The sequence below is a fragment of the Ammospiza nelsoni genome, chromosome 3 (assembly GCF_027579445.1).
Source record: "Ammospiza nelsoni isolate bAmmNel1 chromosome 3, bAmmNel1.pri, whole genome shotgun sequence".
Classification (NCBI taxonomy): domain Eukaryota; kingdom Metazoa; phylum Chordata; class Aves; order Passeriformes; family Passerellidae; genus Ammospiza; species Ammospiza nelsoni.
Window position 1 is genome coordinate 90,533,136 of NC_080635.1, and position 27,436 is coordinate 90,560,571.

The window sequence follows — 27,436 nt, forward strand, 5'->3', positions numbered from 1 at the left end:
CCTGGCTAGGAATAAAGTAGGCAGGAGCTGCTAAAACCAGCCTAGCCACTGGAGAACATATACCAGCTTGTGGCTGATCCATTTCCCATTACATTCGTGGCAAAAGGCATTTCCTTTATCTTTTGAGCTTTCAGAGAGGGGAAGAGAAGCTAGGCTCACAGCAATTGTCCTTTCATAGGCAGGATGCAACTGGGTGGTTTTGGAGGCAGTGAATGAAGATGATTAATTATTGCTCACTTTTTCACTCCATCAGATATACAAGGGATCTGCCTGTCATGCTGACAGTCTCCCTGCTCAGCCCTCTGTACACACAGCGTGAGTGGTGTGATTCAGTCTCACACGCCACCTTCTGAAGGGAAGAAACAGAGCCATGAGTCAGTGGGACATGGTTCCAAGTGTCCTTAACACAGCAGTGCCAGCCTTATTGAGCAGCACTGAAATATTTATTAAGCACAAACATGGGAGCAATTGTTTTTAATTTGGCAATGCTATCTGAAGAGTCGGAAGACACAGCACAGATCAGCTTAATAAAAATATTTCATTTCAGACTGTTCCTTACCTGGCTTCAAGGAATTCAATGAAGGAATCAGAAAAAAATTAACTATAGCATTATAATGAACTGTGGGACATAATAATAAGTGTGAATTTCTTTTTCTGATACCCAGTTCCCCTTTGTGTATGTACCAGCCAGGAATTACATATCAGATAAAAGAGATGACACCTCTGCTAAGGAAATCTGGGACCCTTAGCTGAGCTAATGGCCCAGCAAGTGTTAAAGCCTCATTAGTAACGACAATGGAAATGAATAATGACTGTAATAAATAATCACTTGGCCTTTAGATAAGATGTATTTTATTTCCCATTGTGTATGCCAGAAGTTAAGAGTATTTATAAGCTACAGTCACAAATGACTGGCTTGTGCTAAATGTAGCTGGGAGTAGGCAGACAAAATTTTCCTGGAAGTCTCTGGGCCAAATTCAGATGTCAGCCATACTTTCAGCAGTACCACTCATCCCCTATCTGCAGGAGCAATATTCAATCTAGTGCTTAGAGTATTTGAAGGAAATGTCTACAAGGGTAGTCATAAAATTTTGCACAGTGTCCCTGTTCTTTAAGCACAAGTGTAGGATGTAGTTTGGCTCCCAAGAGGGGAACCAAAAAAGGGCCACAGGAAGGAAGCCTTTCCCAAAATCTGAAGGGTCACAACTTCCTTGCATGGGAATGGTCAGGCACAGGGGCAGGAATCAGTGGGCTAGTGCTCCTTTCCCTTGGAGAGTCTCAGTGGAAAAGTGCCTTTCCCTCCCACACAATATCCCCCTTCCTGCCTTCCCCAGGGAATGCGCAACCCCCATGAGCATAAGTAAAGCTGCTTTACAGAGGTGTGCTGTGGGCAGAGTTGGGCAGGAGTCATGGCAGTTTATTCCTCCAGGTTCTCAAGGGTTTGAGCAGACCAGCTCTGGAGACACACTGAAATTGTTCGTCAATCAGTTGCTTCAGGGCTCATAAACTCAGAATAATCCAGAGAAGAAATTCCTTACACTTGCCCATCAATGGCACCTCCTCCTGCAAAGAGGAGCATTTGGGCAGTACTTCCAGCCCTTGGAAAGTGTCTAGCTTATTTCTTTGCATTTGACACAGTCCAAAACAGTTTGGTGGATTTCATTTTCCCTATTACCAGGGTTCACTTTTTACCCATGCACAAAGGAAGAAATATGTTACTAACAGATCAGAATGCTAGAAACATTTAAAAAGTAGTGACAGAGCTGGGAAAGTGAGGAGCTTTGCCAGCTAGCTGTGGGCCAGTGTTTTTCAGCCTGTGATGTTATTCATCACAGGCATGTCCATGGTTTCCAGGAAGGTGCAAAAGCCCAGAAGTCAGGTGTAAGTCAACTGCAAGAGGTGGTCCTCTTGTTTAGCTTTAATGTACCCCTTGAAGTACTCCACAGCCCCTCTCAGGGATCTCTGACCGTGGGCTAAACATCTCTGTCCTATCACTGCAGCTATTAGAAAGGAGACAGTGTCACTTGAGAGACCACTTTCACAGCCACTGAAGACATGGGGAGCTGCTTTTAGGGGCACAGGAGGATGCAGCAAGGATCCATTTCCTCTCACTGGAAATCTGTTACCCCTTCCCCTGGAGCAGTGAGGCTGCCTGGTACCCTTGAGCTAAGCTGCTGAAGAGAGAAATGCTCAGCTCCTACAATTCAATGTATACTGTCAAGAAAGTTTGGACATTGCAGTCCATTTATTTTGCTGTTAAAGGCACTACTGATTCTTCTGGTAAGCAAAAAGTTTTTACATAAAATTGGAGACTTTCAGCAGAGAGCACTGCAGTTCCTGTGATGACTACACCTATGAAAAAACCTCTTTGGTACAGAGGAAAAATGAGAAGGTCTGTTTGATTAGTGACCACAACAATATCATTATCATTTAGAAAAGACTAGAAGAGGGGATCTCCGTCTCAGATAACATTTGCTCTAGTGGCATGCCCTGTTGTAAACCTCGAACAGTGAACAAAATGTGAACAGAGACATATTGAAATGTCGAGCTGCAAAACCTACAAGCAACAGGGAGCATAATTACCTGGAGAAGAAGTGGAAGGCTTTCTTGAAAGCCAATTTCTTTTCTTTGTACCCGTGTTCTCCTTGCAGTTTTGTGCTGTCTCTCTTCAAAAAGAGATGTGGCCATCAGATTTAGCAGGGGAGACAGAGAAGTGGATGAGTTATGGGCAAAGCCGGCTAAAACATGGAGATATTTGAAAGCTGCCTGGATGTGATCCTGTGCAATCAGCTCCAGGGGAACCTGCTTTAGAGCAGGAGGAAGGAGGTGCACTAGAGGACCCCCAAGGTCCCTTGCAACACCAACTATTCTGTGATTTGGGGTTCTGGAATAATCAGAAGCAAGAACTTCTTAGAACTCAATATATATTTTAAATGCCAATGAAATGTGAAGGAAAGCCTGCATATTTCTTATAAGCAAACTGTTATAGGGAGATAAAACAACTGAGATGGGTTATGAAAGAGTCTGGAAGCACCTAAAGGAAATAGTGTCACAACAGTTCTTTAGACCCCCAAAATCATTCAATAGGTTAAACTGAATGTCTGTCATTGGACATCATACCAAGCAAAATCCCTAAAAGTAAAATCACATCACTATATGAGTGACCATTCTTCTGACAAGAATTTAAAATATGCATGTTCAAAGCATTATGTTTATGAAAGAAAATTCAGCTTTTGAGACAAATTATTTATATGAGTATGGTTTATGGCAGTCCAGAGTCATCAGAAATAGTACTTTTCACAACTTAAATGCAGCAAAATATACAAACCCAGCTTTTGTTTTCCAGAAAAATTATGTTTTCTAAAGCAAAAGAGAAGTAACTTAAATATATTATTAAAAATATAATCTATAATAAACTATAACACACATATAATATGTTGTATATAATATAATGTAACAATCGATAATAAAATGTCATATATAAAATATACATTACTAAAATATATTAAAATATAATAGTATCATAGTTTTCTCATTAATATCTTTGGTTCTTTCTCTAATAAAAGAAGATGTACATCCATGATCCAATTCTTCAAAATAACTGATTTTCCAAGACAAAATAATTGTTAGCGTATAAAAGCATCCCCCAAGAAATCTAAACCTGCCAAGCTCCATTTTATATTGTATTTTTCTAAGTCAAAAATGTCTGCAGTGAATATTGTCAAACTCAGGTCTCTGTGAGAGATCCTCTGAGCCAGGTCTAAGCTCAGAAGAAATTGTTTTTCCTGTGAGGAGAGTGAGGAAGTCATTGAAACCAGAGTATGATAATGACCTGGTCTCCTGAAGTTTAGGTATAATATTTCCAGCTGGCACTACTGTACTCTACTTTATTGAGGGATTCAGTGGACACACTGGTAACCATGAGGACAAAGCTCAGGTGGTTTTCTGTGGATACCTGAGGTGTAGCAAACATAAAATGAAATATGCACTATCCATGACATCAGGTCAGTATGCAGCATCTCTCAAGGCTTTTCCTGACAATTCGTGGCTGTTTTGGGGCTTTTCAGATGTCTGGATTTCAGGAGGGCAGAGCTGCCCTGTGTGAGAAATCTTACCTGAAAATTCGGTGATGGAGGGCAGACCACTGGGTGCCACATTTCCTCATGGACTGGCCTGCCTCAGGGAGATGGAGCTGGAGAGGGACCCTTCCCACTGGGACTACAGATGTTGGGGAGAAGTGCTGGGAAGGTGAGAAATGATTCCCCAGCCTCCAGCCACTGCTGGCCTGCCTTGTCCCACGGGGCCATGGGATGGTCAACAGACAGGAGATGGAAGCAGAGAAATGTTGCTACAATGAACCCAATCACAAGGGGCAGCCTGTGGGCTGACAGGATCCCCTGGCACATCAAAAAGCATTTTATAACTGTAAGAGAAGCACTTTTGAAAATTAAACTGCAATAGAGGTCATGCACCCTCTTGTTCTCCATTCCCCTGACTTCAGGATTTCTCCTGCGACTAATTTTACTCAAAGTAAAGCAAAGCATGGGTGAGATTCAGTTTCAAGTGAGCAGGTTCTTTTTCAGTACACTACTCTGTACAAATTACTCTGTCAAGAAAATGTTACATTTCAAGATTGTAACTCTTAATATCTGGCTATGCCAAAATTTTGGCTGGTACATCACCCCCCACTGAAGATCATGCAGCTTTTAAGGGGGTGAGGGAAGCTAAGTTATCACTGCTAATGATAATGATTGCATTTCTCAGACCTCTTCCATGTGTCTACAAAAATGCCTCCTCCCCCAAGGTAATGCAATCAGCCTTTGGGTCGAAGAAGTCGGTGAGGGGCTAGAGTGGGAATAAAGCACAAGCTCAAAATTCAGACCAATTCAGGCCAGATTTATCTCACTTGTTGTTTTCCATCTATAAGCCAGCCTCTCCCTCTTGGCAATGAATAAGGTCACTTCCTATTATCCCCTCCTAAAAAGACAGGTGCCCATTCTGTTTGGCTGGAGAGGAGGCTTAGACATTTACCTTGGATGAAGTGCCCCACACTTCAGGAGCTATGCTTACATACAAGAAAACCTGGAGAGGATGGCCTTGAGGAGCTGTCAAAGCTGTGATTTTTAAATGTCTTGTCCAAAACATTTCAGTGAGGAGGGCATGGACTTCTTAGGGAAAATAAACAGCCTCAGCCTGTCTCAGCTGTGTGTCACAAAGAAGCTAGGGTGACCAAAGCCTGAAAAGATGTTATGCAAGAAGTCTCCTCCCTCCAAAAACACACCTCTAAATGAGGGACCAGAGAGATACATGCAGCCAGCAAATACTCTCTCTGACTCATTTAATCAAGACAGGAAGATTGGCTCTGGGATGAAATTAAATCAATTTTCTGATGAAAAACCCTTGAAATTAAGTTTCTATTAAATATTTCACCACTGTCTGATTTCTACAGAGATTTCAATTTAGTGTTGCAAAAATTATTATGAGCAAGTGCACTATTCTTACACATTGACAGCTAAGGGATTTTGACTGGGAAGAGATGTTTTGTACGCAGTCCAGTTTCCTCATGTTCCTGTACTTTAGTGTCAGCAAAATCAGCAGCCAAAAAACCTCTTTTGACAGGTGTTTCATGACAGCCCCATGGAGACTCCATGGTCCACCTCAGCAGTCACGATCACACAACACAGCCAAAGTGGGGGAGAATGGGGATCTGAAGTATTTCAAGTCTTTTTTCTCAAAACCACATGTGTTTTCTACTGAAAACTTTTGCCCACCTCCCCTTCAGTTCCTTTGAAAAATGTCATTGGGAAAGGCCCTTTTGCTTGCAAGGTGTAGTTTTTTACACAGGGCAAGTCTGTCCAATGACAAATGTGCAGACGGGAACCTGGCCCAGACTTTCACTGTACCAAACCTCCAGAGCACTCGGTGCCCCCAATTTCAATTAACATGAGGGAAAACTGGAATGTATGGCACCAACAGGACACAGGTCTCTCTAGGCCAACAAAGGTGCAGTTAATTGCACAGTTAACTAAGGATGGAGTAGGGAGGGAGATGAGGAGAGCTGGAAGTTCATCCGTCGCACTGCTGGCTCTCTAGGAGGGCTCCATTACAGGCAAACTCACCCACAACCACCCAAAAGCAGAGCTCTGTGCTGGACATTTGCAGGACTATCAGCTTCATCCTCACTTTTCTAATAGCTGAACTACATTTTCCATTATGCAATTGCCAGGGGATTTTGGGGAAAACACCAGGTTCTAGGCAGGGTTCTAAAAATACCATCCTGCTACCTCTCCATAGCAGCTTTAACACCATGGCTTGCAAAAATTTATAAATAAACTCTTGTGAGGAACTAACATAGAATTTTCCCTTGGGACCATAACTGGGAGAGTGAACATCTCATTCATTTTATGTCGTTTTTAGTTTTGTTTTCTTCTAAAAACATAACTGGTCTTTTTCGTAGCTAGTGAATAGTTTAGTATCAAAACCAGAAATAACTTTCAAAGAAAAACAGTTTCTTTTAAAAAAATCTTAACTAAAGATACTGTTGAATTTTAAAAACAATTTGAAAACAGAGGTAAAGACACTCCCAAAAATCTTATGTTCTCTAAAATGCATGGGTTCCTGGCTCTGAACTGGCATTATAGGTTGAAAGGGACCTCAAAAAACATCTGGCTCAACCTTCTTTGGCAAAAGCGTGTTCTAGACAAGATGGGCCAGCACACTGTCCCTCTGAATCTTAAGTGTCCACTGTTCCCCACCAGGGAATCCGCCACTTCCCTGGTGAGACTATGCATCATTCACCTGCAAGCTAAATAAAAGTAGGAATGAAGCTTTGAAAAGTGAAAGGATGGAAGGAAGGAAAAAATCCATAGAGTGTTTATGTGTGAACTACTTTTTGCCTGAATCTAAAGCTTGGAAAAATCCCCAAGTTCCCTTCTTAAAAATCTTTGTCAAGAGTGGTGATTTTACAGCCTGCATGCACCACATTTTTGGCAGGATGATGAGCTCTGAGAACATATGAACTAGATCAGGGCAGATGGGGTGAACCTTTTCTGGTCAGTGGATGGCCTTGCAGGTCACACAGCCCTCCAGTCCTGCAGGTTTCCTGTACCAGGGAATGACCCCAGCCATTTCATCCCAAACAGTGGAAAAACAATCCAGTTCCTAAAACCTTCCACAAGCTCTCATAGGCTTTTTGATCCCAAACACCTCCCAGAGCCCAAACAGAGACTCAGGTACCTTGGAATACTGTGGTGAGCCAAATCAGGGCTGTGAGGTGAGGCTGGTTACGGTCAAGATGCTTGGCCATGCACAACAGGATGAGTGTTGTTAACAGCAGGATGTGTTTCTAACAGCAGGATGAGTGCATGCGTGAATCTGCATGTATGTCCCATGTGCACAAACATAATGCTGTTGTCACTCAGCCCACAGCATGACTAGCAGATCCTTTAAAAAGAAACCACACACGCACAAATATTTTATGTGCATGCCTTATACATAAGGCATGGGCCAAATGACTTGCCCACACAGTTCTAAAATGTACCCTTTTCCTCCCTTTGGTGCCAAGGAAATGTTATTGACTACAAATGGTGACAGGGAGAATTGCACAATCCAGTCCATACGTATAAAAGCCAGCAGGCTGAGCATAAATGTCTATTTGAAGGAATACAGATGAATCAGTAATGATATTAGAGTGATTAGCCAACTGCCTTAATTGATATGTACAAAACCATATGTGCTTATAAGCTTACAAATGCTAACTCACGCTTATCACCATCTGCACAGAAAAGCCACAGCAAATTTACTTTTTCTAAATGCAGGTTTGTCATTTTAAAAGAAATGGGCCGAGAAGGGTAGTGAAAGGCTGTGCCATGAAACGTCCTTTGCCAGTAGCACGGGAGTCACTCAGACCAGATTTATTTGGTGACCATAATAGAGCTCAATTATTGTTCAGGTCAGTGCAAAGACATGAGGGAAATGTAATAACCAGCTTTTCAAATTCAAAAATAAAGGCAAGTTTTTAAGAGAAATTATGAGGAAGGCCAGTTGTACATCTGAAACTTTCTCCAGGCTCTTTCCTAGAGTTGTGTATGAACCCACAGCTAAAGAAGGTGGAAGAAGAGCAATCCAGAAGTGCCTAAAGGATAGACAAGACCACAGGCAAGTCACTGGTCACTGCAACTTCTGCTGGAAGAGCAATGATGGCCAGAAATAGTCATGTGCAATTTTCATAGGGTTACTGTGAGAGTGTCTGACTGTAGGTACAAGTTCTTACATTCAGAGCCAGGTGGAGTGGGAGCTTAAAGTTAAGGTGCTCTATCCATTCATTCCAAGCACCTGTCTTTTCCCATCCCTTGGCAGGACAAATATGTTCCAGATCACCCACAGTCGAGGGCAATCAGTCATATTTCTGCTAATATAGCCAGAGCACAAAACTGCAGGGTTGATGCCAGCTCCATGCCTGACCCTATGGAGACAACTGACATCCAACCTGGCATAAAGACCACAATGTCATTTGGTCCTTCTGATCCAGAAGAGTGGATTTCGTGTCACATATTGGTTTAGTGAAGTAACAAATGCCCTGTAAGGTTATGGGATGAATCTATGAAGCTATTTGGGAGTAAAATTCTGCTTTAAATGAGGAGATAAGGGTGAAATAGTGCTTACACATCCCCATGGCCTCAAGGCTAAGTCACTTGCTTTAGCAACACAGCTGAAAGTTTTATGCTGGCTGTCTCCACAGAAAGATCCATCAGAATTTGCTGTGGTACAGCCTGCCATTTTTGACTCAGGCTTCATGGCAGAAGACTATTAAGACAGAAAAATTGATAAGGATTCTCCTGACACTTCTGAAACATGGAGGACATGAGTGTGTGACAGGGGCAGGTGAGTTACTCTCATTTTAAAAATCTTGACAGCGCTGCGCATTAATAGTGTCATAAATATTGTATCTGTGCTGCAAAGGAAACTGAGAAGTTGTTATAATTCAGTTGTTACCATTGTGTGGGCACTGTGTTGTGTCTGGGTGACCTGCAGGCTCAGAATAATAACAAGGGTGATTCATCAGACCCCACCAGCGACAAAGTGGAGAGGGAGCATGTGATGGGTAAAGGCTTTGATCACATTAGACAACAGCAGCTGAAGGAAGGTTTGGACGAGAAGGTGCATGTGAAAACTGTGATTATTAGACAGGTCCCAGTGGTTCTCAAATGACAGGGAATCCCTGGGTGCTGGCAATAAGTGTCAGTCACTGCCAATTTAACAGGCACGCCTGAAACAACTCACTCCAGAGGAGCTGGCAAACATCACAGGGGTGCAAATAAGTAAGAAACTGGTACAGGAGCCCCTGACACACTCCAGTTGTACCTGATGCTTCCTGCCATTGCACCTCAGGAGCAACAATGACTGGTAAAGCACAGCCAGTACAGGAGCAAACTACAGGCCATTATATGATCCAGTTTGGATATGGGCAAATCATGTCACAGGAACACAGATACCAGGTCATATTTGGTGGCCATTGGCACCTTTTGCATGTGGCCAAAGCAATATAGCTTCAGTGCTTCCTGAGCCAGGCATTTGCAGAGCAAATTAGTCCTTTGGGAAGCAGCTGCTCTAGAAAACCCAAGAAACCATCTCAGCTCTGAGACTCTCTGGGTGTTTTCTTCTGCTGGGGTATCCCACTTTCCCCATCTCCTTGTGCCCAGGTGCCTCCAGTTAAAGAAATCTGTGTGCAGGATTTCACAAGTCCCAGAATGATGTAGCAAGAGCAAGTAATTGGCATTCACAAAATTGCTACCTTGAAAAAGCACACTCAGACATGTAAAAGAGAAGTGAACTTGGCCTCTGTCCCATGAAATCCACATACCACATAGCTTATCATGTAAATACATTAAAGTAAGACAACTAAAAAAAAGCACATAATACAAAACAGTTCAGGAAGTACTGGTTTTATTCAAGGCGTTTAGAGGTGCAGGCATACATTAGCATACATTAGCACCTTGCTCAGTAGAAGCTTGGGGTCAAAGCTAGAGCATGACAAAAATGAATTGTATGTCTCTAAAATGTGCTGGGAGGGCCCCAAAATAGTGGCCTCAAAACCAAAGGAACTTACTGTATTTTCACCCAACCACAACATGTGATGCAGAGCCCACACCAGTGTAAGTCAGAGTAGCACACATCATATGGATTTAAAAAGCAATAGTAAATATGGAGCCAGAATCCAATGACAATTTTCAAAGGCATTTGTGATTCCAAAACTCAGTTTTATGGCAAATATAGCAAAAGAGATCAACACTAGAACTGTATGTCAGTAGTTACACTCTTGCAAAAGAGGACCAGGAGGAACTTGGTAGCTAATCCAAATCACCCTTGTCCCAAGGAAGAGTCAATGATATATTTTCCATCCCCACAAGGCCGGTTAACCCCATATATAAAAGCCTCCAGTAAGTGCAAGTTAAGCTGTGCACTTCCTGTCCTACAGACCTGGCAAGGAAGTTTTTCTTTTCAAAGAGACTTAACAAATTTGAAAGCTGTGTAAGTCCTTCATTCTGTACCCTGCTGACCCAGTTACTTCAGTCCTCCTGTGGAGCCCATGTTTTTGAGATGTGTCAGCAGTGGTGTTCTCCTATGGGTTCCCTCCAGCTGATTCCATTTGCTTTGAAGTGCAGCATCTAAAATCAATCTTAGAGCTGAGCAGAGGCCCTTCCAGTGCCAACCAGAGCAGCAGGAATATTTAATTTGTGCTGCAGGCTAAACAGATTTCTATATTCCCCACTGTAACACTTAGCTCTTTCTTTTCTCATCATATAGACAGAGCTGCCTCGAGTTGAACCTACAATTCATGGAAAATTCCAGTCTTTTCTGCAGATTTGCTGAAAACCAAGTATTCTCCATTAGATATTCCTCTACAGGGTTACTTCTATCTGAGTGTGCTACCTTGAATTCAAGGTAAAAAAATTCAAGGTAGCACATTCAGATAGAAGTACCTTTATTTTCAGACCACGCCTCTCATTTGGGAAGACTGTCACAAATTTCTAGTCCTTTATTTCAGCATGTTAGCAGTTCCTCACCAGGGCATATACATCATCCAAGTCATCAGTGGGAACACAGAATGGAGTTAAAGCACAATTATAGCACCTCTTTAGAGCGTGTAATAGTTACTGGTATTTTAATCTATAAGAAAATCTAAAGCCATGACACTAACGTTTACAGGTTGTACAAAAAGTCATGTATAAAATAATGACAAGTCAATGATACAAAGAGATCTAGATAATTTTATAAAATTGATTCATCTGACAAGTATGAGTTTTAATATGTCAAAACACATATCACAAGCATCTTTGGAAATTAAGAATGCAGATCACACCTGTTGGATGAGGAAGTGTGCTTTTGAAATGGGGACTCTCCAACTTAACCCACTGAAAAGGGATCTTGAAGCAAAACCACAGTAGGGTGTAACAACAACACTTGCTTAAGTAAGCAGTGAATCACAAAACAGAAAAAAATATCCAAGGAAGGGATCTTTAAAGAGTCAGAATGTCTCCTGCATAAATATTTCCCAAGTTAAATTAAACTGACATTTTATTTTTCTAGGAGGCTACCCATGCACTTCTTTCAGATACTTTCCCACCTGTTCATCATATGATATGTGCATATCAGCACCTAATATCTGCACAATCAGCATGACTGCTTACTCAATGAAAGGAACAGTCATGTTTGTACTGCTGTCAAACACAGGGCAGAATTAAGGTTTGTGTATTCAAGGCATCAGACAGATGTTTAGGACAGGGACAAAATGCTGCAGTCCCCAGAGGAGTCTGCAATAATCCATTTCAAACTCTCAAAGTTTTAGCCTGTAGCACAGAAACTGCACAAATCTGTGGTTTCCATTTCTGAAAGTTTTAAGCAAGCAAGTCTCATGCATTCCAACTTGTCAGTATGCCTGATCACAAATAATGCTTATGTTTAAAGGACTAGTATGGCTTTACAGAAGAGCTCTGCATTCTGAAATCATTACTGCTGCACAGCTGAGCAGAGACCACTGAGATGGAATCATTTGCCCAGAGACAGTTAGAAACTAAAGAATTGAATAAAGTTCTTCAGTGCCTGAACCACTAACAGAACATATCTTCTAAGGGTTCATCAAACAGCAGAACTTTTTTTAAATTTCCTGCTAACAACCTTCCACTAACAGGAAGAAGGTTTGCAAGGAAGAAGTGCAATGTCAGACCTCCATATATCAGCATTCTCAAACAAAACCTGAAAATGCAGGTGGGATCTGGTTTCTACTACAGCGTCACAGATAGACAGTGTCAGATCCTTGGATCTGTAAATTCAACACAGTCTTCCCAAACTGGACAGGGAGTGCCACCCATCTCATCCAGCCCCTTACTTCCAAGGATGGCTGTCTCAGATACTTTGGAGGCAGGTGTGAGACCCTTCCTGTACCAAGGGCAGGACTATGCAAAGCTGTACTTGAAAACCCTCTGTCTGTTTTGAAAATAGCATCACAGAGAAGGCCATCTATCTAAAGCCTACAAGCAGACTCATCCAAGCAGACTTTAGAATCCAACATCTAGAATTCCCAGGAGAATTTGGAGAAGATTTCTTTTTGCTCTTCTATGATACTGACACAGAACTACCAAACCAGTTTTCTTAGCTAAGGTACAGCTCTGAAATATTCTTTATTTTCCATATTTTTAATGTCTAACTGCATGAACTGGTCCCATACAGCACAGTACAGATCCAACTTCTTTCTAATTTATTTAAATATATGCAATAAAAGTGTGGCTACAGTGCAATTAAAGTGCCATTTCTGTTCATTTTAAATGTCAGTGTAATTAAAGTTCACAGCTAATAATATTCATAAATCTGTAGATTTTTCCAGGCTCCTCATTTAGTACTTCTGGAGATTTCCATATGTGAAAATGTTGGCCTCTGTTATCACTCATGCATGGACAGTTGTGGGGCTTCTCTGCTGCTATCTTTGACCTAAGGCTTGCCTACACCGAGTATCTGTTGCAGGATGATACACGGTCTATCATTTTAAATTCCTTCTTGTTCATCACTTTTTTATCAAAAAAATCACCTTCCTTTTTACAGTTCTTTCATCGGCAAGCAACTTTCCTGAGATACAGGGGCAGTGCATCCTCATGCACGCTAGAAATGGATTAATATCCTTGAGATTCATCTCTGCACCTGCAGCGACCTTCTTCTGCTTTCACACAGGGCTATGCCAGTGGCACACAACATACAGTCTCATCACCACTGCAGTGTGCTCTTCTGGGTTTTGGGGGTTTTTGGCTGTCTTATAGGCTCCCTCTGCCACACGTAGAGCAGAGCTAAACTCTCATCATGGCTCCTGTCTGAAAAGCCCTGGGAAGTCTCGTAGAGCAGAGCTAAACTCTCATCATGGCTCCTGTCTGAAAAGCCCTGGGAAGTCTCGTATTATTCCTTGTTTCCCTGATGAAAACCAAGAGACTTTTCCCCTCTGGAGACGGCAACATTTCTTACATGCAGAAATTTCAGGAAGCTGCTGATAACCCTCAACATCCTCCATATACCTTTCCTTCTTCTGATCATTCAGCTACTCAGAGTATGGTGATCCATATTCCTTCTCAATTTGACTAACTAGAAGTGTGAATGGGATACTCATAATGATCAGAGCAGTGGAGCAGCACTGAAGTCAATGAACACAGAAGTTGCATTGCCCACTTCAGAAAGTAGCTAATACCCTACTGCCAGGGATTTTTCAGCAATATTCACATTAGTTAATTCAACCCAACATCATTAAGTCATCTTGAAACATCACTGTGAAATGCTTTTTCCTTTTAAGAAAGTCCAAATCCTTCCAGGGCCCAAAAGGAGATGCACACAGATCTCACCCAGTAAGACAGCACAACCCAACTGCACAACCCAAAGTTTTCTGCAACAGTGCTTTCTGCACATATTTTTTTTAGGGTTTTTTTAGTTTTTTTTAGTTTGTCCCAGCTCCAAAGATGGGTTCCTACATGGGCTGCTGCAGAAACTCTGGCTTTACTCTCACCCTCCTCAGGAATGCAGCTCTGAATCTGCATGAATATCAATGTATTTGCAGCAGGCTGATGAGGTTAAGCATTAGTGTACTTCCACACTGAAAGCACTTGGGAAATTTCTGTCACTGGCTATCACAAAAACCACAAGGAAATGGAATAAAACAAAGAGAATTATGTGGATTCTTTAACTGGCCCACAAACTCCTTAATATTACTACTTACTAGTGCATAGAAGTCCCAGAAATCTGAAGGTTTTATTCCAAAATAGCAGCGTGGTTGACATGAAAGCAGCTTATCACCCTGCCAGGACTCCTTTCCCTAAGTCTGTCTGTCTAAAATTCGGGTGTCACTGTCTCTGACCCGTCTTTAAACAGCAGAGAGCTCGGTACTTCAGTAACTTGTGACACAGGTAAGGGGCTTGAGTCTGATGATCCAGATCCTCCTGTAGATATCCTTGCCTCACTCCAACAACAGGATAACTATTTTACAAGTAAAAAAAAGTGAGTTCTGTGGGATAAATCCCACCCAACTTGAATGCACTGACAGTGGTTTTCCATGTGGCATCGCTTCCACAGGAACACAACAGAGAGAAGAAACTTTGAGTGGGACCTCCTTTTGTCCATGTGCCAACACCTCCACCACAACACCTGTGGGTTCTTGGCATGTGAGGGTTATGCCAGGCAGGCTGGTAACTCTGCTGTCTGCTCTGGGAAATGCTCTGCTCAATCACCTGCCATCTCCCTGGACCCCAGTACCTGCTGCAGATTGATCATGTTGCCATAGCATCTTTTTGAGCTGCAGTGTCAGGAAAACAGCAAAAGAGAGAAAACAAATTTAAAAGCCCAGCCCCCACCACAAGGAAGGAAATGCTAGACTTTGTGGACTAAAGAGAAGTCCTTCAGGGACACAGACTTTTGTATCATAAAAAATGAGTATGCATCCTGCTACTAAAGCAGACACCAGTGGAACAACTTATGCATCCTTATAAAACAAGGCATTTTTGTTAGTCTGCTTTAATTATAGTAATGCCAAAGGGAAAGAGAGCTCGTAGACCGACAAAATTACTTGAACACATTTTCACTGGAGACTGCTGGATCCTGAGAGAATTTTTCCTTCTAATTTAATAAAGTGAATTCATAAACATCTCCTTGAACTAGAATTTCTACTTTGTTGAACTTGCATTCAGTTTCACTACCTATGTCTCTGATCTTGGCTTAGGATGATGGCTGATTCAGATCTGTGCAAAAAGAGATAGTGCCCTAATTGCTAATGCAAAGAAAGCCTTATCTGCTTCAAGCAAAAGTCTGGTGGAAGAGGAAACTTACAGTTACAGATGGCAAAATCTATTTTGTCCTTATTTGGGCTGGTTTAAGCTTTGGGGAATGAAACAGAGGGGAGCTGTTTGTTTGTCTGTTTGTTTTGCTCTGGGAATACAGCTCTTAAAACAATTAGTCATCTCAGAGAAATTTAACAGAAGCAGCAAATATAACTGTGAAAAACTATTATTCATGGCCACATTAACTAAAACAATCTTTTTATTCTTAGAGAAAAAAAAAATTAGAAGTTATTTGATTTGAAAACTTATTGGGTCTACTAAATGCAAACAATTCAGAGACTTTCAATGCTTGTGTGCCCTTCCTGAGCAGGGAAGGACAGTGCATATTCCCAGTCATGACAAACTTCCCACTCCATGATCAAGTTAGAGTCAGAAAATTAAATATTTCCAGTAGAAAATGGAAGTATTTCAGTGCTGTGGCACTGAAATGATGCTGTTATTCAGCACATTCATCATGAATTATAACCAGCACACTTGCACAGCTAACAATGTTAATATTCTGACTTTAACACTCATTAATATTCCAAAGTGACCCAGCTGAAGTGAGCTAATACCTTACACTAACTTTCCCAGGAAAGCTCCCAGCCCTCTAACAACACAAGAATCACATGGCTGCCAACACAGGGCAGCGTAGGAATCCCCTATGACAACCAGGCAGGGTGGAAGAAGGAAAGCATCCTTCTTGCCTTCTTTGGGATGAAGCCACAGACTGGCTCTGCAGCAGGACCAGGAGAAGCATGAGCATGCAACATGTGCAATGTGCCTGGCTCAGCGCATCCTGAAATTAACTGTGCCCTGGACAGTTTGATATGGATTAGTACCAGCTTGGCCTACCTGGAGCTTGCCTGAGCTCCCAGGTCACTGAGGTTACAAAATCCATCTCCAACATCACTCCTGCCCAAGAACAAGGCTGGGATCATTCTCCATTCACCCCACAAGTCTGTTCCTCAGATGATGAGCAGAAAAACAGAGCTAGAGGTGAGAGAGAAAGAGATGCCTTTGCTTTTTCCAGCATGTCAGGAGCATGAGGAAAGCACAGGAGCAGGGGTGACCCAATGTCCCCTCCCTGTGCACATACAAGGCCAGTGACAGACCCAGGGCCTGATGGAGCTTCCTGGGGAGGACACGTTCTTTGTCTCAAATGTAGATGCTTCAATTTCTGTACAGCATGGAAATGACAAACTTTGGGGCTGACTGAATGGCCTCATTTGCCTCTTGTGAAGCTATCAGAACTCCCATCTAAAGAGGATGCCAGGTACTGCTGAAAGTCCCCATGTACAGGTGGAAATCACACAAAAGGTCATTTTTTAATCAAGTGTTTCCATTTTCTGTGGTTATTTAGGGATAGTATTGAAGAAATTCCAGTCACAAACAACAAGAAGTGCAACAGACAGGAACAAGATCCCATTTGTGTTAGTGGCTGTACAAATCCTAAGAAGACACAGCCACTCACTCTGCTAGGAGCATGGATTATAAAATATTAATGGGAATTTGGATTACTTATCAGTGACCTTTTGGTCCATGGTGGCCTCTGAGTCATCATTAAATACTCTGTGTGTCATGCAGGCCTCATCCTCAAAGCTGTGCCACTAAATCACACAGAGGCATTAGTTACTACTGCATAAAACAACCAGCTGTTTCCTCTTCACCTCATCTGATGCTCCAGGCATGCTTGGAGAAGCCCTGGACTCCCTTTTATAAGTCTGATACTATCCTTCTATAAGTAAGTTCAGTATTACAGAACTTCCCCTTGAAATAAATGCCCAGCTATTTTTGGTAATTTTTAACTTCAACAGTTCAGTTCTGTGTTTTTCTTAAATTCATGTTAAAGCCTTTGCAATTCTTCCTTCAGATGGCAAAGAAAAAATGTCTGTCTTTGAGAAAGGCAACAAGCTCAACCTTTTCCTGCTGCATTTGAAATGTTTGGGTGAAGAAAGAAAAACACTTGGCAAGGGACTTCTCAAATGGCAACTTGCCTCATCTGATCCTGGCAATTCTCTGGCAATACTGTTTATGTTTGAGCTGCACCAGTACAGAGATATCAAAGATCCTCAGCTGAGAACAGACAATGAATGCAACTCATTTTTATACCACCCCTCTTCCTGTTCCTTGATAATGAACGGAAATAAATATTGCAAGGTGTGATTCAAATAACTTAACTGATCCCGTGGCTTCAGAAAAGGGGTGATACGTTCAAATAGTCAAATATTGATATGCGGTATGGGATGGATGCAGACAGATGGTAGAGCCAAGGAACTGCAGTGACAGGCAACAGAGCAAGAGGATGGTGGAGCTATGGAGGTAAAAGTTAATTTCTCCAGAAACTAAGTATATGGTATGTCTGTACTACCTGCTGTTTTTAATGATCAAATGTCAAGTTGAAAAGAGGAGGACTAAGAGCTCAGAAAGTATGAGGTGGGTCTGGGATGCTGCTGATCATCAGGGTCCATCAGGGGATGGAGGGATAATCCTTACCTTTAATCAAGCTACATAATACCATGGAAGCAGTTACAGGACAGCCTCATCTGGGGTCTAAAGGCACTTGAATTGCAAATGGTGTTTGTTCTGGCCCTTCTATGCACTAACACATCTGCACCTGGGAGCAGAAAAAGGAACCACATGCTTTATCAAGGATAAGTGAATTCAGTATTCATTTTAAAACATTAAAACTTCAAATAGCTTCCCAGGAGTGGTCTTTATGTGACACAATTACATTGTTACTGAATCTTTCTTTTTTATTCTTGTATTACTTTCACTAGGGAAAATCACACTGAAAGCCACAGCATGTTTATGTATATTATAGTCCTGGCTCTGACTGTTTGCCCAGATTTTCCATTAGGTGCAGGCTGTGTTGAGTAAAACTGTTTCGAGGCCAATATACAGCAAGCAAATTTTCATTTAACATCTCAGCTTTTATTGCCCTATTTGCCCAAAACCAAATAACATTACCGCTTGTTATCAGAAGATTTAACTTGCATGCAAGCCTGCTTTGATTTTATTGATGGTCCTTTTAGGTATCTTAGAGTAAATTTTCAAGCTATTTGTAGGCATAAACACCAGCTGCAGGACTAGTGAGGTGTGCAGGCTGCTCACATGTTGCCAGACTGACAGGAGAAGCAGGAAAAAGAAAGCAGCTCAGGTGCACAGTTGAACCCAGGATATCCACATGAATGAACATATTAAGATTTTTGAGGCAGTTACACTGTTGGTTATTTGGGCTTTGTTTTGTTTTGTTTGTTGCTATCTTTCCTCCTAGTTCTCTTTTTTTAGTTATTATTCTAACCATTGTTTTTTGGTGAAACCCTTCAACAGTGATCTCCCCACCTTGTGCACATCATGTGCTACAGGAATGGAAGTGCCATCACTGTATGCTTTATTGATAATGCATGGGGTTCATTTCAGGTCTGACAGTAAGGAAAGGATGCCTTGCCAGCATTACCAGGGCATTTTTCATGGTGATATTTGGCTATGTAAGACCTGCAGAACCCTATCAAACCATTTTTCCCATTGTCATGTGGCTGAAAAATAGCCACAAGGCAACTGTGACAGTGAGGGAGGAGGAGGAAGGGAAGGTTTGGCCTGAGGCACCCTTGTGTCTGGTCTCCTGCAATGGCACCCCATGTCCCTTTCAGAAATGTCACAGTTTTCTGGCTGGTGCTCCTCCTTACCTTACACAGCGGTTCCCAGGGAACCAATACTGTGTTTTAAGTTATAGGAAAGTTATTTCAGCTTGAATGGGCAGGTACCACTTGTACAATGTGAGACAGTTGTGGTCTCTTTTGGGCAGCCACAAGAGGGCAATAGGACCAAATCTAACTTCTCCTTGATGAGATGTCCCTTTCAGCATGTGCAAAGCTCATCCCCGCAGGATGCTGGGTGCTCTGTGAAGGACACTTGCTTAGGTAGAGCTGCCTGGTGTCAGCGAGATACCTGCACCAGGAGCATCTGTTTAGTCCTGCAGCCTCAAGCCAAGTCGGCCTCACTCGGGAGCCATGAGCAGGTCACAGGCAGAGCCCCTGTGCTGATCTGCTCCCATGCTCCTGTATGGAGACTGGCAAGGAGGGGACACTGCAAGTTCTGGTGCAGGAAACTTGGTGCGAACTGCTCACCCACCCTGCTCCGTGGGAAGCAATCGGAGTTGCACCATTGCTTTCAGGAGACATCTTCCAGCTCTGCAGCCTATAGCAAGAAGTTGTGTGGAATGGTAAATGCTGTCAGCATATTCAAATGATCACGTCCTTTGCCCATACTAAAAGCTGAAATGTTGTATTCTCCCCATTACAAACCCCAGTGGGAACAGGATGAATGTTCCCGTTGTGAAAGTACACACTGTAGCGGGGTTCAGCAATTAGCTGCATCAGAATAATGAAGAAAGCTGCTATTTGCATAGAACATCGCTGCATTTTACTTTTGTGCTTTCTGTTTAGCAACCTTCAAACAATCATTAAAGAGACAAGTAGAGACAAGAACAAGAGGGAAAGCTGTATGTTTACTGGCTAAACACAATATGCCTTGAAAATAACAAAAGAAAATCATATGACTGTTGAATCCAGGTCAGCCCTGTGTGAACAGTCCTGCTAATAGGCCTCATTATCAGAGGGAAAATTAGTTCTTGCTGTTGGGATTGTTATAAATGAGGACTGTTAAAAGCTGAGTTTATTACTGTGAAGCTGGGCTGCATTTAAAAATGTTATTGAAGATTTTCCAGTCCTAACAATTTTATTAGGAACCACTTAAAAGATCAGCTGAAAATGTGGCAATTTCTGTATAACAGAAACAAGACTTATTCTTCAGCATGCAAAGGTATTGTGGGTTTTTAATTATGGTTTATGTAAAGGAGGTTAGAAATGATGGTGACCTCTATGTGAGAACTGCCTTACTAACAGAGCTCAGCCTCACCAATGCACCAAGTTTTAAAAAATGGCTCTCAGAAAAAAGGCCTTTGGGTTGAAAAAATAAACATCCAGCAAGTTAGAGAAGACTGCCTGACCCTGGGGACTGGCAATTTAGCTCCAAGAAACTGGCTCAAATCCAGACAGTCACATAAGTAAAAGTAGCCATGTCCAAACCCACCAGGGTGCAGTGGTTTGGATTCCTCACGGACAGAAGTCTCAGGAGAAGATGGATGTTATGTGTGCAGCTCAGCTGACCTGGGTCGACCTCACTGTGGAGCAGACACTGCTAATGGTCCCAGATGTTTCACTGACAGAGGAGAGTGCCCAATTTCCCAGCTCAGAAGTCAATGCCTGCTGGGCATATTTAATTCAAATTTTAAAGTCAAATCACAGGGCAAAAGAAATATCATCCCTGCAAGAATAACTGGGCTTGTCCCAGCAAGCAACCACCCAAGCTCAGATTTACCTTCTTGCAAAACCTTTTCCTCTGAGGTTGTCTGTCTGCATAGACCAGAGCTCACACTACCAAAGTATTTTGACTGTGGTGGCATGGGTGAGGGAAAGGATATGATCACCGCATCATTGCTGCTCATTTCTCCAGAAAACCCCTTCAGGGCCAGGAGGGAGCAATACAGCACAAGCTCGCCCACTCCTTATGATGTGGGAATTCAGGACAACCTTCTCATTGCAAAAATTGGGAGCCACTGAATGTGCCTCTCACCATCAAGAGCCACATTGGTATGGGCACAACAGCGCCTGGATCCCTGCACAGGTGGACCCCAGTCCCACGGACACCAGCCCAGCAGGCAGGGAGATGTTCAGCACCAGCAGCTCGGGTAACCCCGCAGAGCCTTGTGCCCTGCTGTAAGGGATATGGCAGGGACAGCTGAGGAGGATTTTGTTCCATCAGCTAGATGAAGGAAGGTCAAAACAGGCCACTAACCTTGTCAGCTGAACTCTTGGGGGAGAGCCCCTGCAGCGCAGCCCAGCAGACACCAATCCTCCCCTTTCCATATGTCTCCATGGTTTCCTGGAGCCCAGAGTTATGTGAAAGGTTTTGCTCCATTTACCTCCATGCCTATCATGTCAGCTCGTGGGTAAATTGCCATGACAATTAGGCAGAATAATAGGAAGATGTGACATATGTTCCATTTACTTCAGCACTGTCTGCCGAAAACTGGAACTAAAAAGTACCAGGCAGCTCCTTCCCTGTCTCTGGAATTTCATAGAGAGTGTCTCCAAAGCATTAAAGAGGCACAAACTAAATTAAATACAATGAAAGAGAGTGTATGTTTTTTTTTTTTTTTTGTAGCAGCCCTTGCTTGCAGCAGTTCTGTATGTTTCAAATAAATAGAGTAGATGCTGTGAAACCTTTTGGAGGTTAATGAAAACCACTAACACGACAATAAAATCTTCTCACAGCTGGAGCCAGAATGCAGCATTAATATTTACTAGCCAATGAGCATATTTACATGACAGAAAGGATTCTAAGTGTATCTTCGATACACAATTAAGACACACATGCACGCTGGCAGGAAAATAAAAGAAATAATTTTATTATGTCTATGATACCATCTCTGGTAATGCACTAATAATTACAAATGTATATGCAAGGGTCTTGCAATAGGGAAGGTTTTGTTGCAAACTTTATTCACATTTAAGCAAATCTTAAAGTCAGTTGTGGCTTCTAAATTGCTGGACACAGAGGAAGAAAAACCAGAGGTTTAATTTGGGATCAACTACTTCACCACAGAGCCTGTCAACTACGATTTAGTGTGAGAGCTATGGATATAATTCAAAAACATCCGGGTAACAATGGCACTCAGTGTTCAAGCCTAGAGAAAAATGGTTTGGAGAGCAAACTACATCTCTTTTAACTAGATAATATGAGATTACATTCCTTTAGGCCTACCCTTGTCTTTGGTGTCAGAGCCCAGGCTGAGATCTGTAATGATGATGGCCAAGAGATGTGACCATGTACAACTCACAGCCCATAAGAAAAATGGGGCATGTGAGATCCACCTGGGTTTGCAACATCTGCACCGTGGTAAGGGTTTCCCCAAGGAGTACCACAAGTCAACACCTCTACATAGGTAGCCTGGTACATTTGCATTGCAATTTTATTATCTGCTCTAACATGTTAATGGGCTTGTTTGTACACACAGATCCAACTAATTTACCTGAAGGACCAAGGTTGCATCAAAGTAGGGATTTTTTGCACAAGGACAGATCTCCATAAATGTGAAAACCTAGCTTAGAAATCTTGCTATTCAACCAATCAAGCTGCAAATATGTTTCCATAAGAAAGTGGTTTAATTATTATAGCATATTAGTGCATGGAGCTTAGGTACAGCATTAACCGTGAAATGCTCTGCACATTCATTCCTATTTGTACCAAGAAGCATCTAATTCTAGTGGTGCTGAAAGCTGAGTAAGGTTTGTTGCATGAGAACCTCGGTTTAATCACATCATTCTGGTTTTTTTCATTATTATTTATTTGTTATTCATTTGAATTTCTGTTACAGGAATAGCAATAGTATGTGTTGTTATCCTACACCAAAACATCTGAGAGAAAATATTGCTGGTGTTCAAAGAATGAATGATTGCCTATATCATCTTGCCTTGAAAAGTTTGAAGTACAAAAAAATGAGCATCATTCTTAACAAAAAATATTGTGTTTGGTCTGTCAGTTATTAGTGGTTCCTTTTGCATCTTTCAAAGCTCTGTTGTCAAAATGTTATCAAAAACATCTTGCTAGTGAAGGTCTTGGACTTATTGTAAAAATATTATTAAATGGGAAGAGGAAAACAAATTTGAACATTCCATTTATTTACCTTTTTTGACTGTTTCTTTCAGCTTAGCTAATAGAAAGTCACTAACATCAGTCTTGTTTCATATTACTGGAATGAGTTTCACTATTGGGTTGTCAGAGCTGCCATATTATGGCTGCCAACACTGCAGGAGGATATTTATTGCTTGAAAAACAATGGTTCCCACTGGATTTAGAAAACAATATAATTGCAATATTTTATAGGGCATAAGTTTCATAATGCAAAAGGTGATTGTCCTCTCCCCCCACGCCTCCACAGCCCATTTCCTTTCCCTGCTCTGCTTCCCCCCCAGGCTAGGTCTGGGACCACTCCAAGACAGCAATGCTCTCTGCATGACAAGCTGCTGATGCACTGAAAGGAGAGCAGCTCTAATTGCCAGCTTAAGCCTAAAACCAGCAAGGGAATTGCTAAGCAAGGCCCGAGGTCATGTACAACCAGCCTTACCCCACTGAAAGAGGGAATGGCACCAAATGTCATTACAGTATCCCCACACAGAGGACCCTGCAGCAGACTGACCTGAGCACATCAGACAGCAGGGGCATGTTGGTTTTAGTCTCCTCTAACCAGAGATACTAATTCTCATTTCAGAGCAAGAAACAAAGATAAGGCCTTGGAAGAGATTCACAGGTCTGGCTGAAGGACAAATAACTGAACACTCCTGGAACATGAAGAGTAAAGGAAGCAAGACAGAGAACAGTTTTTATTTTGTTCTATCTTCCTTTCCAGCATCAGTAAACTTTCACTGCAAGCCACATCTTCCAGAAAAAAATCACAAAGGAAAAAAAAAAGGAAAGAAATGGAGAGGCATAACACTATGGAGATGGATGGAGACAAGGAAAGTGGCTGTCCAACTTTAGGCAGAAAGACAGACAGAAAAGTTATGAAAATTGATACATTTTTTTGGTATGAAAAGAAGGCATGTATAAAGAGGGAGTTAAAAAGAGTGTTTTAGAGTGAACAGAAGCCAAGAATGAAATTCTGTTAAGTACATCACAGTGCTTGGTAAAATATTTTCCAAAGGATTTAGGAAGAAATGTCTTTAATTTTTCCATTTAAAAAAATTCCTCATAAAAAGAATTTCAAACCCAAAAAACGCAAGTGAAATACAGGCAAGTGCTTTAGCTCAGGGCTGGGGTGTGGAAGACATAGTTCACAGTCATGCAGAGAGTCCACAGAAAGTTGCACTCCCACCACAACTTACAAGCATGGTCCTTCCCCCATGGTGCCAGACAAGCATCGCCTTCCCATCCCTGCACACAGTTTCTGACTCATGCAAGGCACAAAGGGCAGGTGCCAAGGTGGCCCAGCACCAACACGTGCTGTGGATGGAGACTTCAGCAATCGCAGCACGGTAATAGCAATGCAGGCTGTCCCAAAGGGATAGAGAAAGTACAAGCAGATACTCAAAACCATGATGTATTTTTGAACACAATCACTTATGACAGATATTTAGAAGAGCTCCTGGGGAAAAGTGTGCAGACCATTCCATTAAGAGTTCATGGGATCTAATTGTAGACACATAAATATTTTCAGAAAGTGGGTTTTCAGACACAGAATAAAAATCATCATGGCCTTATTTTTTAAAAAAGAGAGAGATCCTTGTCCCTACATGGAAGCTGCACAGAGTACTCTTAAATGTATCCTATTAAAGCTACTGATATACCTATCCATGAAGTAGATGCTGAGTGCCTAAAGAGTTCCTATCCAGAAGTCTTTTCTAGAGGAAGTACAAAGTGCTGGTTTTGCCCCTGCTAATGTTGTGGCCAACATTAGCCACAGTTTACAGCCAAAGAGGAGAAACAGCTCTGCTTAAGCTGATAATCAGCTTTTGCTTCTGACACAGTTTAAAAGCCAGCTAGACAGGTAAGAGTGTACAAGAGGTTTGAATGTGCCAAGGGCTGGATTTATACTTACAGTGCACTGGGCTGTCAAACACAGAGCAAAGACATAAGCTATGCAGCTGCTGCCAACGTGTCCTGGGAGCTGTTTGCTTTGTCCAGAGGCTGTTTTTAACCTGAGCACCAGCTAGGAGCTTCTCTGGTGAAGCAAGCTTGCCCAAAGCCACACTTCATAAAGGGCTATTAGTTATTTACAGAGGAGACCAAAGCAGGTTTGAATGGAGGGTCAGAGGAGGTGTCACACCTGCTATGGCCGCTGCTTGGGCAGGTCAATACCCAACCCTTTGTGGCAGTCTGGATGCCTGGCAGTGTGGGACACTCCAATACTGCTTCTGTCCTCACTTCTCTGTTTGTACCTCTGTGATCTCTGCGACCTTACAGAGAAGTTGCTCACATCCAAGCCCCTGAAGTGATGGATATTTGAAGTCATAGTTGCAGCGAAGTTGCGTCAAAAAGCAGGATGGAGGTACCACATTCTCCAAACTGACTCATCAACTCCCCAACACCTTGATGTTCCCAAGACAGAAGTAAAAAGATTTTATTACCTGCTGCCTGCATTTGTAGAGCATTTGCCCAAGATGTAGCTGGTCTCAAGATCACTGGCTTCACAGGAAATACAAAAGCTTAAATAACAATAGAATGACCTGGTGAGATTTTCCAACTGTGACTCTCGTAGCTGCTCTGACTGAGTCCAAAATCCTAAGATGCCTGGGGATCTGGAAAAACATCTGGCTTGTAGAGTCTCTCACAGCACGTGGTAGGGGTACAACTAATTCATTTCATAGCCACTTCATTTTGATGACTGCAGCACAAGGATAATAAAGCAGTTTCAGTCTAAAACACTAGCTCCCACATTGGTACAATGGATTAAACTGATTAAATCTGGGCCACATCACCCCATGGGGCAATTCGTAATGTCAATAGGACATTAAACGGTAGGGTTTGTCCTCTTAGCAGTCAAATCACATATTACCACAGCCCAGTGGAGGACCCTTTTGTAAAAGGCAGTTCATGGGGCCTAGCACCACGCCTGTGAGCCACCAGAAGGGCACATCTCATTGAATATTAGGCACCAGCAAGCACCTGCAGCTGGTCAGTTCGCAAAGAAAGGCAGGGAGATAACCCACTGTGTACACACTAATGGCAATACTAGGTATTTCATAAAATCCCCTTCCATTTTCCTGGGAAGGGCTGATTTTCACCAGGTGCTGATGTGGCTTGCCAGATTTTGACAGAACCAGCTTCTCTTCACTTGTGCTCTGGGCCATTTGAGGGTGATTCTCAGAAAGGTCAGCTCCCTCCTGCTGCTGCTGTCTGGGCTGGCAAGCCTGGGACTCAGCACAGTCCCAGCCCATCCCTGGGACTTGTCTCCTGTTAAAACACTTATCTCCATACCTGAGCTCACCATCAGAGCAGAGCAAGTCCTAGCTGTGAAAGACCAAGGGACAAATGAAAGCCCATGGCTCAAGACTCCCTCCCAGAAAGATTTGACTTCTCCATTCTGTTTACAGCCACATCTCAAGGGCATTTAAACTACATGGTCTAAGGAGCCCACCTGCTTAGCAGTAATCCAGAAAGAGGCAGCCTCCAATATTAATGGGTATAATCCTGATAGTTTGCAGATCCCCTCCTCTCTAACTCTGGCACAACTGCATACATGTTGCCTATTGGCATCCCAAGGCCTCCTTTTGAGATTCTACTCACACAGACTTCCAAATGTCAGGATGAACAATTCCCTCTGGCGAGTGACACGAAGGAAGGGAGCTTCAGCAGTCATTAACAGAGGCCTTCACTAAAACAAAACACACTCATTTATTCTCTATTCCTAAACCACAGCTTGTGAAGAGAGAAAAAGGGAAAGAGAAAAAGACAGATAGAAAGAACAAGCAAGAAAGCCTCTTTTCTCTTCTGTAAACTTAGAGCTGTTTTCAATTTTCATGGGCTTTAGCCTGAAGAACTGTACAATTCTTTTTTGTAGGAATATATAAATTGCCATTTGATAAAAAGAAGAAGTTTGCTCTCTAGTGGCTGAATCTAAATAGCTCAAAAAAACACAGGCTGCTGAAGAAAGGGTGGTTTTCATCAAAAATGTGCTCAGTTCCTAATCTTTGTGCCACAAAATATTTGATCTTTGCCAATATTCACTGTTGAATAACTGTGACTGGTCTGATTCCTATAAGCAAAAGCAAAGTGCAGGGTATTAAAATAACACTGTGGAGTTTATAGTTGCAAAAGGAAAAGGTTCTGTCTCTAGATGCTTGCTGATGTAGGACGGGGCTAGGAGAGGGTTTGAAGGGTCAACTGACATAGGAGAGCATGCTGCACAACCCAGATTCACAGGCCATAGAAAGTTTGTGAGAAGACCACTACAACAGTGGCTGACTCCTGCTTGTGGCAGGTTGCCTCAGACCATATCAGGCCAACCCTGCACTTTGACACTTCCATTC